At 39.9% G+C, this 16,811-nt stretch overlaps 1 protein-coding gene and 1 long non-coding RNA gene across 3 annotated transcripts in view; one reads left to right on the top strand and one right to left on the bottom strand.

Moving 5' to 3' along the window:
- Positions 1-799, bottom strand: part of LOC136708748 (uncharacterized) — a 92,299-nt gene extending 91,500 nt beyond the window's left edge. The window contains exon 1 of the long non-coding RNA XR_010804378.1: positions 779-799. This is a non-coding gene — a long non-coding RNA (uncharacterized lncRNA). The remainder of the gene's footprint in view (positions 1-778) is intronic.
- LOC136708747 (soluble guanylate cyclase 88E-like) overlaps positions 261-16,811 on the top strand; it is a 53,352-nt gene continuing 36,801 nt past the window's right edge. The window contains exons 1-3 of one of the 2 annotated variants that reach the window (XM_066683512.1): positions 261-482; positions 859-956; positions 2,111-2,345. The gene's annotated coding sequence lies outside the window, so the exon portion shown is untranslated. Of the gene's footprint in view, positions 483-858; positions 957-1,075; positions 1,132-2,073; positions 2,346-16,811 lie in introns of those variants that run through there. The other variant, XM_066683513.1, reaches the window with a different exon arrangement.

Raw genomic sequence — 16,811 nt, 5'->3', positions numbered from 1 at the left:
CCACAAAAACATCATCAAGCACATCAACAGCGAGATAAACAGAACAAAACTAACTAAACAATCACCAGAGCCAGCCACAATCAACAAATAATATGAAATAGAGCCCAATAAATCTCCAAAAGCTAGGCAAAAAATTACTTTCATCCCATTGACCATATACATGGACTTTTAGAGTTCTACGTTTATAGACTGTAGTCCAAATGTTGCTCTGCAAACTTTGTCAGTCCCTTGTTACGACCGCCACAGAGCAGGTGGTGGATCAGCGCTGACGCGAAACTAACTTGGTGGTGGTGTATTACTATGTGTTTTGCTAATACGAGTGTATACGCTTTAACCCTTAGTGTCTGGGAATAGTCCACAAATATCCAGTCAACAGCGGCCTGTGACCACATTTGAGAATGACCAACAAAAACGGTGCAACAGACGAGTTCTCTATCTCTGCCTTCTGTCTATATCTAAAAGATGGACAAAAAGTAGCATAGGTGTGTCTAATACGGTACAGTAGTGGACAGTCGGTGTTTTTTTTTCCGTAAATGGAGTACGTTAGTTTAATTTGGCGGATGGGTGTATTTAGTCACAGTTAAACAATGACCAGAACCAGAATATTCAAAACAACGTAACGTTACACACAAGAGTAATAAACTTTACCGAGAAAACAATGGAAATGTTTAGATGATTTTGTCTTTGTGCAAATATAATATTAATTATATTATCCCAGCATTTCATTTTTCACAGCTACTTCTTTTTTCAATCATTAGGTTTTAAACATAGGGCCCACCTTTTGTTTTGCGTTCGCGGGTGTTTCACCACGCGCCGAAAGACGTGCTCAACCGTTAAAAAGTTTTTTTAATCCTCTAGCAACAGTCATTTGATTGGATATATGGCTCTGTGCTCTGATTGGTTGATATGGTAGTCCGTTGAAACTGAAGCCCCGTACAGCCAAAGCAAAGCCACACGTGAGTGAGCTGGGTTTACTTAACCTTTTAATTTTTCAATTATATTACTATTAATTTGATACATTTCCCCCTCGTTTCAAAAACACAAATATTGCATTTTTCTTTTTCTGTGGTAACAGGAGGTGCCCCCCATAAACAGGCGCAATGAAAAAAATCTAAGCTTCCTACAGCTCAGGTGTTTATCTTGAATTAAACTGTAATAACAATACATTTAATGTGTCTGCTGAGTAACACTTTGGGCTCAGATTGTAGAGTATCTGCACAAATAAAACACATGAACTAATCCAAAACTTTACCTTTGGAATGAGGTAGACAGCTGCATTTATTTATTTAGGTTGAGTACAAACCTAATTTTTTCCACAAATTTTTTCCACAAATTTACCTATCACTAGCTTACTCCATATTTAAGGGTTCTCTCCTGCAGTCTCTGCCTCTGGTGCAAACCGCTAAAATTTTTTGATTTTGTGATTAGTGCCAGCAAATGTATCTGTTTACATGTTTGTGCTGTCAGGTTTTTAGCTGGAAAAACTCTAAAACTCTTTAATTACAAAAGTAAAACTGTGGAGAGCTAATTTTTTCCCACCTGACGTGATTACTTAACAGCTGAGTCCGAAGGGTCATGATGGAACTTGGTGAAGTATCATTTGTTTTAAAGATGATTCATCAAAATTCTTGCATCTCCATGGTATACCAGCCTCAGTTTTCTGATCATTTGGTATCTTGTAATATTCCCACATGTAATTTAATTTTTAATGTCTTCCTTTTAGATTCAATTGCCATATGGAAAATAGTTCTGTTTGTTGTGTTCTGAGGCATAAATAATTGATGTATTCAGCTGGAAAAAAAGGGATATGTTAGGGTATTAACATTAATAGGATATTAACATTTTCCATATAATGACAATAACTGTTCTGTCTAATAATCTTTGGTGATACATTTAATGAAATTATTCAGACAAGCCCTACATGGAGTATGAAGCATGTAGTTTTTTTCATGTCTCAGATTCGAGTGCAACTGAATTTAACCAGATGTGTATGCTGGTTGCTTCTGATTAATTCAGAAACATACCAGCACAAACTTGTGCATTTTTCAGTTTTTTCGTTTATAAATTTTTCAGCTGGGTATCGATACTTCGTCAAAACTGCTGTCTCTAGGTATATGGACTTCATTGATCCCCAGCTGAGCTTCAAGATGCAGAGAAATGGAGGCACTCCCTGCAGAAGAGAGAGAGCAACTACTGTGAGATTTTGAAGGCGAGGCAGTGTAACCTGAGGGACAGCATAAAGGTTAGCCTCATCACGGTCCATCAAAAATTAACCTCACCACGTTCTCCTGCAGCTCCCCATCTCCAGCCCCTTGCAGACCTCAATTTACACAAGTGGAAAGGAAGTGAGTATCAGGCTGGTTTGCTTTGATTCACAATGTCTGGAGGACAATCAGGAACGCAATTGATTTAACCAGAAGGAAAAAATGCATACAGGCTGTGTGTTTTTATAGATAAACATCCTTTTGTTTGGTAAAGCGCACATTCGGAGTATGTTTCATCATTATTGGTTCCAGCGTCTGCGCTGTCTGGAAAAGGTCACCATTATGAAGGTTTCGGCCTGGCTCAGGCTTTACCATTCCATAGGTGTGTGATCATCTATCACCTCAGTGACACACTGCAGGTGAATGGAAAGGTTATGGGGAAAGGCACTGGAGGAAAGTGAAGCATTACTAGTGGCTCCTGAAAACCAAGATATTGGCATTTGCACCATTTTCGGATCATCTACCTGCTGCTATTGACCATCAATAAAACAACATAAGATGTGGACCTTCTTGGAAGGTGCTTTATGGATGTACAGCCTTGTGTTTGTATTCAGCAAGTGCTGGATGCAGAGAGAGTCTCTGTAGCACACAATATTAAAAATAGAAGACAAAACAAACACAACCTTTTATTGCTGCTTGCAGCGTTTTAATATAGCAATTTGAAAAGCTCTCTCAGCCAAAATGAACCCCAAGGAACTGTGGCTCAGTTTTTCACAATGATGTAGGAGGTTTTTATGTAAGTGGATACTTATAGAGACCCTGTACTGTTCTCATATATCAGTCGTTTCCATATATTAGATGGAATTAAAGTCAAGTTTGATGTACCCCCCACCAGCACCGCCCCTTTAGAATCTTACGTAAGTAAACAAATTAAAGGCTTAGCATCCTGTGTCAGGCTTGGAGGAGTTGCATTAAGAAGGGTGATTCACAGTTAAGCAGTTCCTAGTTCGAAAATAAGGGCCCGTCTTAGTTTTTCCTGGGCTCTTTGGGAACAGGCAAACAGCCGAATGATGCACAAGCACTGTAACCTTGGAATAAATGCAATTTTGATTCAGCTCTTTTCAAGAAACCTGGGGTATAGCGGTGTACCACAGAACTCCCTCACAGCTTTTTTTATGTAGTAAATAATTGATTGTGGTCAGATTTGTTGGCAAATTCCAAGTCTTCTGGACAATCAAGCAACATCACCGCACCTAAACAGCCCAGAGGGATTCATGTAGATAAAAAATTTAAAAGATCTCTTAGCCTATTTATAATTCCCCTTTTGTTTACACATTTGTATAGCAGCTAATATCAAATCAGAGACACAGTGCCCCAGCGTGCGGGAGACCTGACACGCTAGCTGTGAGAGTAATTGAATAATTTAATAAGAATATATTTACACTGTTGCACTTTGAAGTGATTTTTGATTGTTTATGTTTATATGGGTGTTTCCCCTTAGGCACTGGGATGATAATAAGCTGAATCTCCAGAGGTCTGTACCTGATCTTTTGAATCAGATCTATTAGAGAATTTGTTCACCCTTTGCTGCAGTAACTCTTATACTAAATTTCATTATACTAAATATGGAACATTATTGTGAGGATTAGTTTGTATTCATCCCCTAACAATACATAAACACATAATATATTTACAAAAAGAACAGTTGTTTGGATTTGTACAAACTAGCAATAGATGATTTTTGCTTGGATTATATTCTAATGTGCTTAGAGCAATCAAAACATAATGCAGTGTCTTATACAGCCATCAAAACTTGTTAAACCATTTAAGAAAAAAGCCAGAAAAAAAACACTCCATTAAAACACATAGAACATATAAGTACAATATAAAGGAAAAGTATGTAGTTTTTTTAATAAGAATCATAGGTCTGTTTCATACTTGGCAAAGGACTTTGTCAAGTTTTGGATTGGTAACTGTAAAATTGGGCTACCACATGGACCCATACTGACAGGCCTTAGATTACCATATTATATAGAAATGACGGCATGGTGGCGCAAAATGAATGAATGAATTCATTGTATAGACATACTTTACATATTATGAATTGTTCATCTGACCACTATTGCTGGCAGCAGTGCAAACATAGAAATCCTTCAGATGCTAGTTAAGAGTACCAGAGAAATGTTCACATCGACTATGAGAATATGATCTCTGTGGTTCGGACCTTGGCATGATCACTGGTACCAGACAGTCTGTACTGAGTGTTTCTGTAACTGAGTTTTTTTTTCCTGCCATTTCTAGAGTTCACTCAGAATGGTACAATAAAGAAAAAGGCAGGCAGTTCTCTGGATGTAAACACCTTGTTGATGAGAGAGGTCAGTGGAGAGTGGCCAGACTGGTGCACGCAATCTGGCCTTTGGTGAGCAGAAAAAATCTCAGGATGTTTAACACATCAAACTTTGACACGGATGTGCTACAGCAGTGGAAGACCACTTCAGGTTCCACTTCTGTCAAACAAGAACAGAAAGCTGAGGCTGCAGTGGGCACATGTTTACCAGACTGGAAAACTGTATCTTAAATCTTGAATTCTACTGAGGCACATTGATGGTAGGGTCATAATCTGGCACCAACATTCCAGGCTGGTGGAAGTGGTGTAATGGGGAATGTTTTCTTGGCAGTTTGGGCCATCAGTCATCATCTCTTGAATGCCACAGTTTATTTGTATATTGTTGCTGACCATGCAGCTCCCTTCTAATGGCTGTTTAGTAGCACGTTGCAAAGAAAGTCATCTCAAACTGAGTTTATAACCATGAGAGTGATTTCAGTGTCCTTCAGTGGCTTTTACAGTCACTGGTTCTGAATCAGATGGAACACTTTTTAGATGTGGTACAATGAGAGATTCACAGCATGAAAGTACATCGAAAAAAATATTTTTTCTTTAACAATTTTGTGGGTGGTGTGGCACGGTTTCGCAGCAGACACACAGCTCCAGGGACCCGGAGGTTGTGGGTTTGATTCCCGCTCCGGGTGACTGTCTGTGAGGAGTTTGGTGTGTTCTGCCTGTGTCTGCATGGGCTTCCTCCGAGTGCTCCGGTTTCCTCCCACAGTCCACAAACACACGCTGGTAGGTGGATTGGCGACTCCAAAGTGTCCGTAGGTGTGAGTGTGTATTTCCTTGTGAAGGACTGGCGCCCCCTCCAGGGTGTATTCCCACCTTGCGCCCAATGATTCCAGGTAGGCTCTGGACCCACCGCGACCCTGAACTGGATAAGCGGTTACAGATAATGAATGAATTAATTAATTAATTTTGTGGGTGATGTCCCAAAATATTAAAGTCATACAATATTAATACAGTGTTCCTAATAAAGTGCTCAGTGAGTGTATACTGCAGCACTAGTATAACACAGTGGTGATACATGCCATGTTGCTCTCTCACACTTCCTGTGTATCAGTGTCCTGTGTTGGAAGCTCCCCTTAGGTCACTGTGAGAAGTTTGGTGTGTTCTCCCAGTGTCTGTGTGGGTTTCTTCCAGTTGCTCTGGTTTCCCACCCACAGTTCAAAAACATATGTCTGTAGGTGGACTGGCTGTGTGAAATTGTCCATATCTGAGGTAATGGGTGAGGGAGATGCACTGCAGGAGAATAACTCCCTGATGAGCCATGGATTTGAGCAAGACATAGTTTATGTCTACAAAGAGGGTCAGTGCCAGCTGGGGAAAAAAAAAAATAAAAATATTGCTTAAGCACTGCCTCAGGCCTATACATCATCATTCTGCGTTGAGTGAAAGAGATTAAATGAGTATTCATTTTGTTTTTGAATATGTAGATTGGTTGTCATATGTCATAAAACCAACCAATTTTACTGTTTCAATGTGTCTCCCATCCTTATAATGTATAAAGATTACTGATAGGTCCACGTAAAGCCAGTCCATTCCCCTACTGCCTCTTCAGAGTGCAAACCATACCTCAGAGAACAGTGCCACCTTTTGGAGATATTTTAGAATGCTGAACATGTGTGAGTGACATACTGGTCAGGATATCATGGTTGGTGTCCTTAAATGAGGAATGAAAATTAGTATTCTTATTCTTAACATATTGTTTCCTTAGAATATATGAGACATTTCTGATCTAACACGCTTCAGGTTCATGCACCAAAGGAACTCACAGGATTCTAACAAACAGACATGATTTAATATGGTGTAGCTTTACTCAGATATGGTCATTTTGCATTACCTGAGGAGCAGTAAATCAGCAGGTTCATACAACACAATCACAGTTTAATGCAACCTTTTTTCTTATTTGAACAATGATTAATGGAACACTAAGACCTGGGATTTTGCTACTGGGGCTCCCCAGTGTAATTCAGATTTACATTACTGAGCTGAAATCAATAGGGAGTGTTTCCTACCCTCCTATAAAAGTTACATAGTGCAGTTTCTGCAGTGCTGAGCCTGGATTAGCAAGGACAGAGGCTCTATTCTCACTATTACATTGAAGCATCACAATGATTCTGAAGTAAAAATATTAAGTGGTGTTCTTTTTTAGACCTCAAATATAAAAAATCAGGGTAAACTCTTGCCTAGGGTCTACTACTGTCTAGAACTGTCACTATAAGAAATGAAATGTGATAGCAGATATATCATCAGTGCTGAAAGCAAGGACTTTCCGTCTACACGTTAACACACACTCAGAGTTAACCTCTTCCATAAAACTACCATGAACCAACCTCAATATGTTAGCAAAAGCTTTAGCTGTTCCGCTCTGAGCCGCTAGACGATGATGATGATGATGATGATGATGATGATAACAGGGAAGGACCTGTCTGTCTGCAGGAAGCACAATGTCAGCTGAATTGTCCACAGTCAGCCCTGAGAGAGTGCATCCAAGTATTGATACACGAGTTAAACACAATTTGCAGCGTAGGGGAAAGGCTCCCTGTGTTTACTGCAAGATCAATGAACTCACAACCTGCACCAAGGAGGAGGTCACTTTGACAGGAAGGCAGAGAGAGAGAGAGAATAGACAAAGAAGAAGGAATAGACATCTCTCATCTTAAAAGGCAAATCACATCCCCGGCAGCCTCTATGTTGAGCTGAAATCTCCAGTTAACACTGCCTAATGGATTGACATTGATTAGTTCTTAAAGGGATGTCAGTCTTTAACAGGTGTGTCCTGAGAGTGCCGTCGGTTCTTCCTGTCTCTACCTTCATGTCCCACAGACTCGATCAATATGACAATCTGCATGGCTAGATACCTGATTTGAAATAGCATGTTATTCTTCTCCAGCAGGATTTGCCTTTCCTTTTTGTGCCTGTGGGAAGGTGAAAGCAAAAGATCTGCCAACACATGATTTGACTTAATGACTGTGTCAGCCTTTCTGAGAGCTAATACAATACTCACATCAACTGCATTTATTATAGAACTAATACTGCTGTCATTAAAATGCCATCAAGGCAATATTTTTTGTATATTTGTTGCGAGCTAGGATTGTCCCCAAGCTTTAAATATGTCAGAACCATCTCATCTAATGACTCCGGGAGCTCTGGATGAAATATTTAATACTTTTCTCCTGGGGCAGCTCATTTTTAATAAAAGCCAAGGCCCTTTTCTGATCTGTTTTTATATAGAGACAAATAGAGAGTATCTAATATTGTATAGAATTACAATAAAACAGAACTTAATTATTCATAGCATGTAGGCCTGCTGTGTGAGTGCTCACTTGCAATAGTAAACAATTCAATTGTAATGCATCATAGCATTGCAATAATCCTGCAATCTTGAGCAATAACTTGGAAAATGAAATATTTATAGCATTTGCTAGAAATAAGACTTATTGCTATATTGGTGCATATGATAATAGGCCTGGCATACTATATTAAACATCCAATATCCGGTGGTATCATTTGCATAGAGTCTTTTATGAGTCATGAATTTTTCGACGTTTTGGCCAAAGTCTTCTAAAACTTAGACTGTTATCAACTTCATAATCGAGACGTCTTAACTGCTGACCTTTCCCGTCATAGTCAGCATAACTGCTTCTTAAAAGCATCAGTTAGAAATGTCCTGCTCCGGACTGACACACTGCCTGTGTGTTTGACCCATGTGAATAAGCTCTTTACCGTCTTATCTCTCCTCGCTCTGAGCGATTAAGAGTACGAACCTTTGGAGGACTGCACTACTGCAGGTGAGCAGAGGAGAAAACAGACTTCTCCTTTCATTTTCCTAAGCCAAGCAAACCTTAGCCCTTAGACATCTAGAGTTTGGGTTCCTGAGCAGCACAGCTATCTTAGTTTGATCCCCAATCTGCAGCCAGGAGTACAAAAGAGCATAACTCCTTCTTGTTTTTCTCAATGACACTCCCTCCTCCTCCCATCATTCAGTGCGCTGTTAGCAGGGGCTATATGAGGGAAAAATTAGGATGACTCAAAGGGCCTGTCGCTGACAGGGGCCCTAATCAATGCATTAGAACCATTATTAAACATTCATCATTCATAGAATAACATTTAAAAGGTTAAAACATGTTATATTTGTGTCCACCCTCAAATTTTAGCAGAAAGCATTGAGAAATGAGTTAAGTTTCTGCAATATCTTTGAATCAATTTCAGGCAGCATAGGCTCCATGATCAGGATCTTCATTGAAACGAGAGAGATGGACAGATCTGATCTGGGGTTTTGCTTGAGCAGAATCATTTTTACAGCTGTTTGCAATCTCTTCAGGGTTATATGCAGGGTTGTTGTTGTTGTTTTCTTGTAAGAAAGATACACACACTATATGTAAGTGTTCATTTTACAGCTTTCAGTCTTTGAAAATTTCTCAGTACTTACAGGGGTTAGACAATGAAACTGAAACACCTGTCATTTTAGTGTGGGAGGTTTCATGGCTAAATTGGAGCAGCCTGGTGGCCAATCTTAATTGCACATTGCACCAGTAAGACCATGTGCATCCAATAGTTCAAACACTGTATCCTGAAGGCGTGCTGTGTATCAGGACAACAATGCACCAATACACACAGTAAGACTGGTGAAAGATTGGTTTGATGAACATGAAAGTGAAGTTGAACATCTCCCATGGCCTGCACAGTCACCAGAGCTAAATATTATTGAGCCACTTTGGGGTGTTTTGGAGGAGCGAGTCAGGAAACGTTTTCCTCCACCAGCATCACGTAGTGACCTGGCCACTATCCTGCAAGAAGAATGGCTTAAAATCCCTCTGACCACTGTGTAGGACTTGTATGTGTCATTCCCAAGACGAATTGACGCTGTATTGGCCGCAAAAGGAGGTCCTACACCATACTAAAATTATTGTGGTCTAAAACCAGGTGTTTCCGTTTCATTGTCCAAACCCTGTATATGAGATAAATAAAGATCAAACTGAGGGTTTTCAATATATTAGCGTGACCTAACTGTAGCTAATTATGAAACATCTGGCTATTGTTTAAAATTGCCAACTCCTTATCAACTATTTTGCCAAGTTTGTGCTATATTTTATGTGCTGCTTTTGTCAAGAAATATTAGTCAGGTTTTAATTTTCAGTGCTGCCATGGTCTGGGTCAGTGGCATGGTGGGGCCCAGTGTAATATCTTTTCATGGACCCAAAATCCCTTGCAGCGCCCCTGTTAGACATAGGTATTTGATTGTTGAAATAATATTTTTAGCAGTTATCATACTCTTTTAAGCATGCTGTGTCCTTTATTGACTTTGAATTCAACTTCACATGCTAGTTGTCCCCTACATTGTCCTCTTGTGCTCTGTGTGCCACTGGACAGTTGAAGGGTGGAGCTGTGGGGAGTAGCCAATATTGCCCTCTATTGAGAGGTTTTCAGTTTTTTTCTAAAAAGCGCAATGCTGTCTGCACTTTACTTGACAAATTCCCTACAGTGCATTCAGTATTGACATGATAGAGTCCACAGTTTTGCCAGTTTCACAAAGCTGCTATTGTTGTTACAAGTCAAACTGGTAAAATTCTAAGGGATCAGCATCTCAGCAGCATTCTAAAGGTGGATGAACTGGCTTTTTATGCCAATGGACTGGAAAAAGCAGGCATGACATCCAGACAGATGGCAGCAGAGCACTGGCATGTGCAGGGCGAGGTGGTATGTGCCCATGCTGAGGTTGGCACCGTCAGAGAGACACAGTGGCAGGAGTGAAGGGGAGGCATCTTTTTCACAGCCAGACAGGAATTAGCACTCCAGCAAGAGTTTGACAGGGCTATAGGCTCCCCAAAAAGCTGCCTTTTGTCTCTTGTGTGTGTGGGTGTGTGTGTCCATACGTGGGTATTTATGTGCGCATGTGTGTATGTTGTTTTTCTGTCGAGCCACAGATTGAGCTAATCTCAATCCAAGTGTGACAGGATTATAAGGATTTGCGAGCTGGAGACAAAGCGTAAAGGATCTTCACAGACTAAATGAGTGTCATTCTAGTCCTCTGAATCACTGAAGAATGGGCCCTCAGTGGGCCTTTTACTGAAGAGAATCACCGCAAACACCCTTAACTGAGACAAAAGCTCTCTGCTGATTACTCGCTACACTTTAAGAGGGATGCTGCTCTTTCTCTCCCGAGGGCCATTACGAGGACACTCAACTTTATGGAGTATAGAGAAATGATGCCGATTCTCACAAACGGCACTGTGGGGAAACTAATATCAGGAAGGTTGAAGAGGAGATTCAAAGTAGTTCAAGAGAGGATCTTACAACCCCAGCATTACAACTTTCACAAAGTGTAATTTATGAAATGAAAAGGTTTCCAGAGGGCACGGCATGATCTGTTGTTTTGTCCAGAAACTGAGGTTACACTGAGGAGAACCATGGACCAGAGTATCACATACAAAGTTCTAATTACAGTATTTTTATATTTTGCATGGCTTTCAGTAGATGCTCTTTTCTGAAGTGCTCTCTGTATAGTGAATGCATGTTAGTCATTACAGTAGGTTAGCTTTCCATGGCCCAAGGCTAAAATACTGCCAAAAACATGCTGATGCCTAGAAACACAAAATAGAGCTAAAATATACACTCTCTGAAAAACTGTTACTGTGGTGGTACCCTCAAGGTTACATATGCGGAACTTTTAGTTAGGGAACGTGATGGTACCATATTGTATATTAAAGTCGTGTTGATTTCATACACCCCATTTAACATCCGGGACTTATATGAAATTTATATGAAAAATTATACATATTCACTTCACCTTCGGGACAATATAGTGTAATGTACCTTTTGTAAAAAACACAGTTGGCCTTTAAAACCACTGTTGTACATTTACAAAGTTACACTGAAAATTTAGTGACTATAATGTACCTGTAATGGACTATAATTCAGTATATCACAATATAAAATGTTGTAAAGACAATGATAAGATTCGTTCATTCATTATCTGTAACCACTTTTAGGGTCTAGGTGGGTGCTACCTGGAATTACTAGGCACAAGGCAGGAACACACCCTGGAGAGGGCAATTATTAAGTTTTTTCAATATCCATTTTTTTACAGCATCTATCACTGACTGATGTTCATTACAGGGCACTGCCATCAGTTCACTGCACTCAATTTTAAAGTGAGTTTGAGAAAAAATGTAATATTGAAAAAGCCAAGAGGCTTTATGTTGTACATTGATGTCATGTTCTGGCCTTAGCATCCAGCACTAACCTGTACAGTACCGTTTTTTCTGAGAGTATAATAATGTGCAATACAAGATATTTCAGTATGTTTACTTCAGTGCTTCACAAAGATGAGTCTTCAGTCTGAGTTTGAAGATGGAGAGCATAGCTGCTGCTCAGAAACACAGTGGGAGTTAGTTCCACCATCTGGATGCCAGAACAGAGAAAAATCTCAAAGCTTGCCTTCCATGCATCTTGAAGGATGTCAAGCTATATTTAAAGCTTGAAGGGCTAAAGGTATAGATCAAGCTTGACCATCAATTTAATTTAGTGCATGCCCTAGGCCAATTCTCTTCAAATCCAGACCTTTAGCCTTGTTTCCAGTATTGGATTTGGCAATCATTGATAATTAACTGAACTGTTGGTATAAATTATTAGCATCCTAATTCCAGTGAACACAAATTAGGGTCACAAAGTGAAGACCTCCGCTCTAGGTTCTATGTCCATCTTTCCAGTCTTAAGCACCACAAATCTGATTCTCTGGGTCTGATAGAGCCTTGATATTCTACAAACACACACAAAAAAACTTTTTTTAATGTGGTGTAATGAGATCAGTCAGCTCAAAAAACATGTGTATCTTTTCCACTCCATGCACATATTACTGCCATCATCTAGTATCAGCAATGTGACAGAAGCAGCTAGCTTGAAATTAGTGCCAGTCATAGCTATAAAAGCAATGCATTTGGCCTTTGTTTGCCTCTTGGCCGAATCAAAAACAGCTGGTGAGCTGTTTAGAGCAAACAATCTTTGTGATTAAAGCTGGTGCCACCAGTTGTTGTTATTCATGACTCGTGTGGCTTATGCATGTGATGGTATTGATTAGAATACGCATATGCTAGGCCTTTCTGGCATGGAGCACACACTGATCATTCAGAACATAAAACCACTTGCCTAATATTGTGTAGGTCCCCTTGTGCAGATAACATATCCTAGCACAGTGGTTCTCAAACTGTGGTACGTGAAGCAGCAAGAGGTGGTATGCCAGATTACCTCGAAAAAAGTACTACCTAATTATGGAATTTATTCATAACTGAAAATCTAAAGTTTGTATGTGTAAATTACATAGTTATGTCCCAAGGAAATTCCTTTGTGTTGTAGAAAAATATAGCGTGCTATGCATACACCATAGTCGATTACATCTGTAAGGGAACGGTGGGTGGGGGAGACAGCGTTCTTCCGCTTTTTTCCAGGGAGGGAACGCAATCCCCCAGTTTATTGAGAAAACCATGTGAAGAAAGCCCAGTTTCAGTTGCTTACTGGACATAAGCCAAGGCTAAAGACGGACGTGAGCAATTTGGAATTTATTATGAAAAGGGCAAAGCAAAAACAAGAAAAACAAGCCAAGACCAAGCCCATGAAATTCTCTGAAGCCCAGAAGGACTAAATCCAGAGGCAAAAATAGAGAAAAACTAAGTGAGAATTATGTACATGTGAAGACAAAATAGAAGAAAACATTCTGAAGGAAACGTGGCAGTACTTTGCACAATTACAGCCCAAAAACAAGGTTTAACACAACACTGCGCCTCCTTCACCTACTGCAGAGAGCCGCTGTGAGCACCTCCCCCAAGGCCCCACAGCACTGTTTTCACCTGTGGCCTTTTAAAGCACATAACTGATATTACATTGACCACTTCTCATTTTTTGGTTCTATCAAAACGCTTTAATGTTCTCATAAATGTATAACTGTGTTTAAAATGTTCAGTTTAGGCCTAGTTATAAAGGCTTCGGCCTAGTTAAAACATGCAAATGTCAAGTAAATAAAAAGCAAGAAAAACATACAAAAAGTTTGCCTTATGCCCCTGGAACAGAGGAAGAATCAAGGGTGCACATGTTTCTGTGGTAAAAATCATAGATGGTACTTGGAGGTTTTGGTTTGATAATGGGTGGTACTTGGTCTAAACAGTTTGAGAACCACTGTTCTAGCACATCCAACAGATGATTAAACAGAAAGAGATCTGTCAAATTTGGAAACTAACTCTACACCCAAGGTAGTGTCGCTGTCACACACCACCAGGGTCCTGAGGTTGTGGGTTTGAGCCCCGCTCCTGGTGACTGTCTATGAGGAGTTGTTATAGAGAAATAAACTTTGGTATAAACTTTGTTCTACTTTGAAGAGCATAAGCTGCCTACACACTGAGAAACATGGTCCAAAAATCCCTATATGACTAAATATTTTCAGAATTGTTTATGAAAAGGGATAAGGCATCCTTTGTTCAGGAAGAGTCAGGAGATATCAAGCATGGCTATGTTTCTGGCTTTGGAAATAACTGCATTTAAATGGTGATTTGTTCTGAAATAATGGTAAACAACTCGGGGAATGAAATGTTAATGGAGGAGATTCTGGACATTGTATTATACTCTTCAGGATCTTAGAAAGGATAACATCTCAGACCTTAACCTGAGGAATAAAGGCTGATTTCTATCTATTTTTAAGCTGAACCCCCTGTCTGAAGTTTTTAGAGTGATCTGGTGTAATAATTAAAGGGAATGAAGAGGGTTCTTTGTTTTCATTTAGAAGCTCAGAATCTTTTAATGTGGAAAGGTATGTAGCTTGTATGTCGTTAAAGAACTTTGTGGCACTTTCATTTAATTTTATGCAGTTAGCAATCTCCTAACAGGTCCACCTTAAGTAATTTGTAACAGAAAAATAAAGCAGAAAATAAAGCAACTTCCTGAACACTTTTCATGCTTTTCAATTTTCTGAGGTCTCTATGCCATCCAAGCACCTCCAGATGCCATTTCTCATGTCTCAAAAAGCAACGCACATAGAAAAAGCCTTGTCTGGCCAAGACTAACTGAATTGGGGATGCATACAAACAGTAGACCTTTTCCAACTTGCAAATGGACTACAGAGCTAGCAAATGGTGAGAAAATATCCTCTGAATATTTTTATAAATTTCTTTTTCTTTTTTTTTTTAATAAAATCAAGATCATCGCCTTTAAGAGACTAGTGTAAGTGACTATGTTCTTGGTGCTTTGAACGTCTTCTTCTACTGGACTGATATTCCCTCTTCAAATCTTTGCTGCTTTTGTGACCAACCTTTCTCCAGACTTGCTCCATGCCTCTCTAATCACAGATCCAATAATCAAACTCCCTGTCTTTGTTCAAATTCTGCATAAAAACACATCGATTTTCTCTTGCAAATAACCTGTGTCTGAGTCTATTATAACTCATGCCAATTCTTTCTTTCTTTCTTTTATTCTTTTATTACTATTCATATATTTTGTCATTTGTTACTTGTATGGTTTGTCAGATGCTCAGTGTTACTTGTTCAATTTAAATGCATTCTGTATGCATCTTTGGGTCCTTGAAAAGCACTGTACAAATGTCATGAACAAAATCTCTTGCTCAGGTAAGAGTCACACAGGCGCCTGGCCGTCCACGTGGTGTGAAAGAACACGTGATTCATCAGACTAAGCCACCTTCTTCAATTACTCCATGATTCAATTCTAGTGCTCACATGCCCTCTATAGATATGAAGCCCCATACAAAGCAAGCTGTGGTACACTGTGTGCTTTGACACCCTTCTGTCAGAGCCAGTATTAATCTAATAAGCAATTTGTTCTATAGTCCAACTTCTGTTGGACTGGACCAGACAGGCTAGCCATGTGCATCATCAAGTTTGAGTGTCAATGATCCTGGAGCTGGTTCAAACACATGAACTTCAAGAAATTACTGTTCTCTAGCTGCTTAATATATTCCACTACAACGAGATTTATTCATTCATTCATTCATTATCTGTAAGCGCTTATCCAATTCAGGGTCGCGGTGGGTCCAGAGCCTACCTGGAATCATTGGGCGCAAAGCGGGAATACACCCTGGAGGGGGCACCAGTCCTTCACAGGGCAACTCACACAGTCACACTCACTCACACACTCACACATGCAGACACTTTTGAGTCGCCAATCCACCTACCAACATGTGTTTTTGGACTGTGGAAGGAAACCGGAGCACCCGGAGGAAACCCACGCAGACACAGGGAGAACACACCAACTCCTCACAGACAGTCACCCGGAGCGGGAATCGAACCCACAATCTCCAGGTCCCTGTAGCTACCTGCTGCGCCACCGTGCTGCCCATTGCAACGATATTTAACTTTATTCAACATCCCTTTTCATCCCTTTTTAATATTGTGGCTGATCAATGTGTATGAGTCACTTACAAATATAAATGTGAACCACTGTGTCAGACTTAAGCACAGTCCTGTAATGTAAGTGTATCCTTCACTTCTGTTTCAGGTTGTAGAAGTGCAAGTGAGGAACAGAAAGAGTGGTTCCAACCTTGTCTTGCAGCTAACAAGCTGTTCTCAGAACGTCCTTCAAACACACAATGGGAGAAACACATGCACAAAGAGAATAAAACAGTGGGCATTTAGCTGTGGAATTCTTTTAGACTGAGGACAGAGTAAGACATCCCACTGTGATGAGATAAATAAATGAGGCTAATATTCTGTCCACACAGTGAGAGTGTATACATGAAGGAACATGACAAAGATACCATCTTAGAGGGCAGATCTTTTTCGATGGATGTGAAGTGTCTAGACTCCTTCAGAGGAGGATTCAAGTGGCTGAAAGTCCAAAAGAGAAAGGCATAATTGACCCGGTGCAGCTGGCAGCAAATCATGGCCTCAATCGCAGAGCCAAAACACACACACACACACACAGAAAAAAACACAGGCTCTAGAAGACACCACTCTGTCTGCAACCTCTATATTAACTACATTTAAATTTAAACCATTGAATATTAACTGGACCACGACTGCAAATTAAAGTGAATTATGAACAGGGAAAAATACCATGGGTCAGCAATGGAAAGTGTGATTAAAATATGTAGTTTAAGCCAACATTAGGTACACTATTTAAGATTTCAATATGTACATGGTTAGATTCTTCTTCTTGATCTTATGTGGAGATTTTGCAGTGATTTACACCACTTCCAAGAATAGCACACATGATGA

The sequence above is a fragment of the Hoplias malabaricus genome, chromosome 10 (genome assembly GCF_029633855.1).
Source record: "Hoplias malabaricus isolate fHopMal1 chromosome 10, fHopMal1.hap1, whole genome shotgun sequence".
Taxonomy (NCBI): domain Eukaryota; kingdom Metazoa; phylum Chordata; class Actinopteri; order Characiformes; family Erythrinidae; genus Hoplias; species Hoplias malabaricus.
The sequence above is the reverse complement of the archived record's forward strand: the minus strand, read 5'-3'. Positions and strand labels throughout refer to the sequence as shown.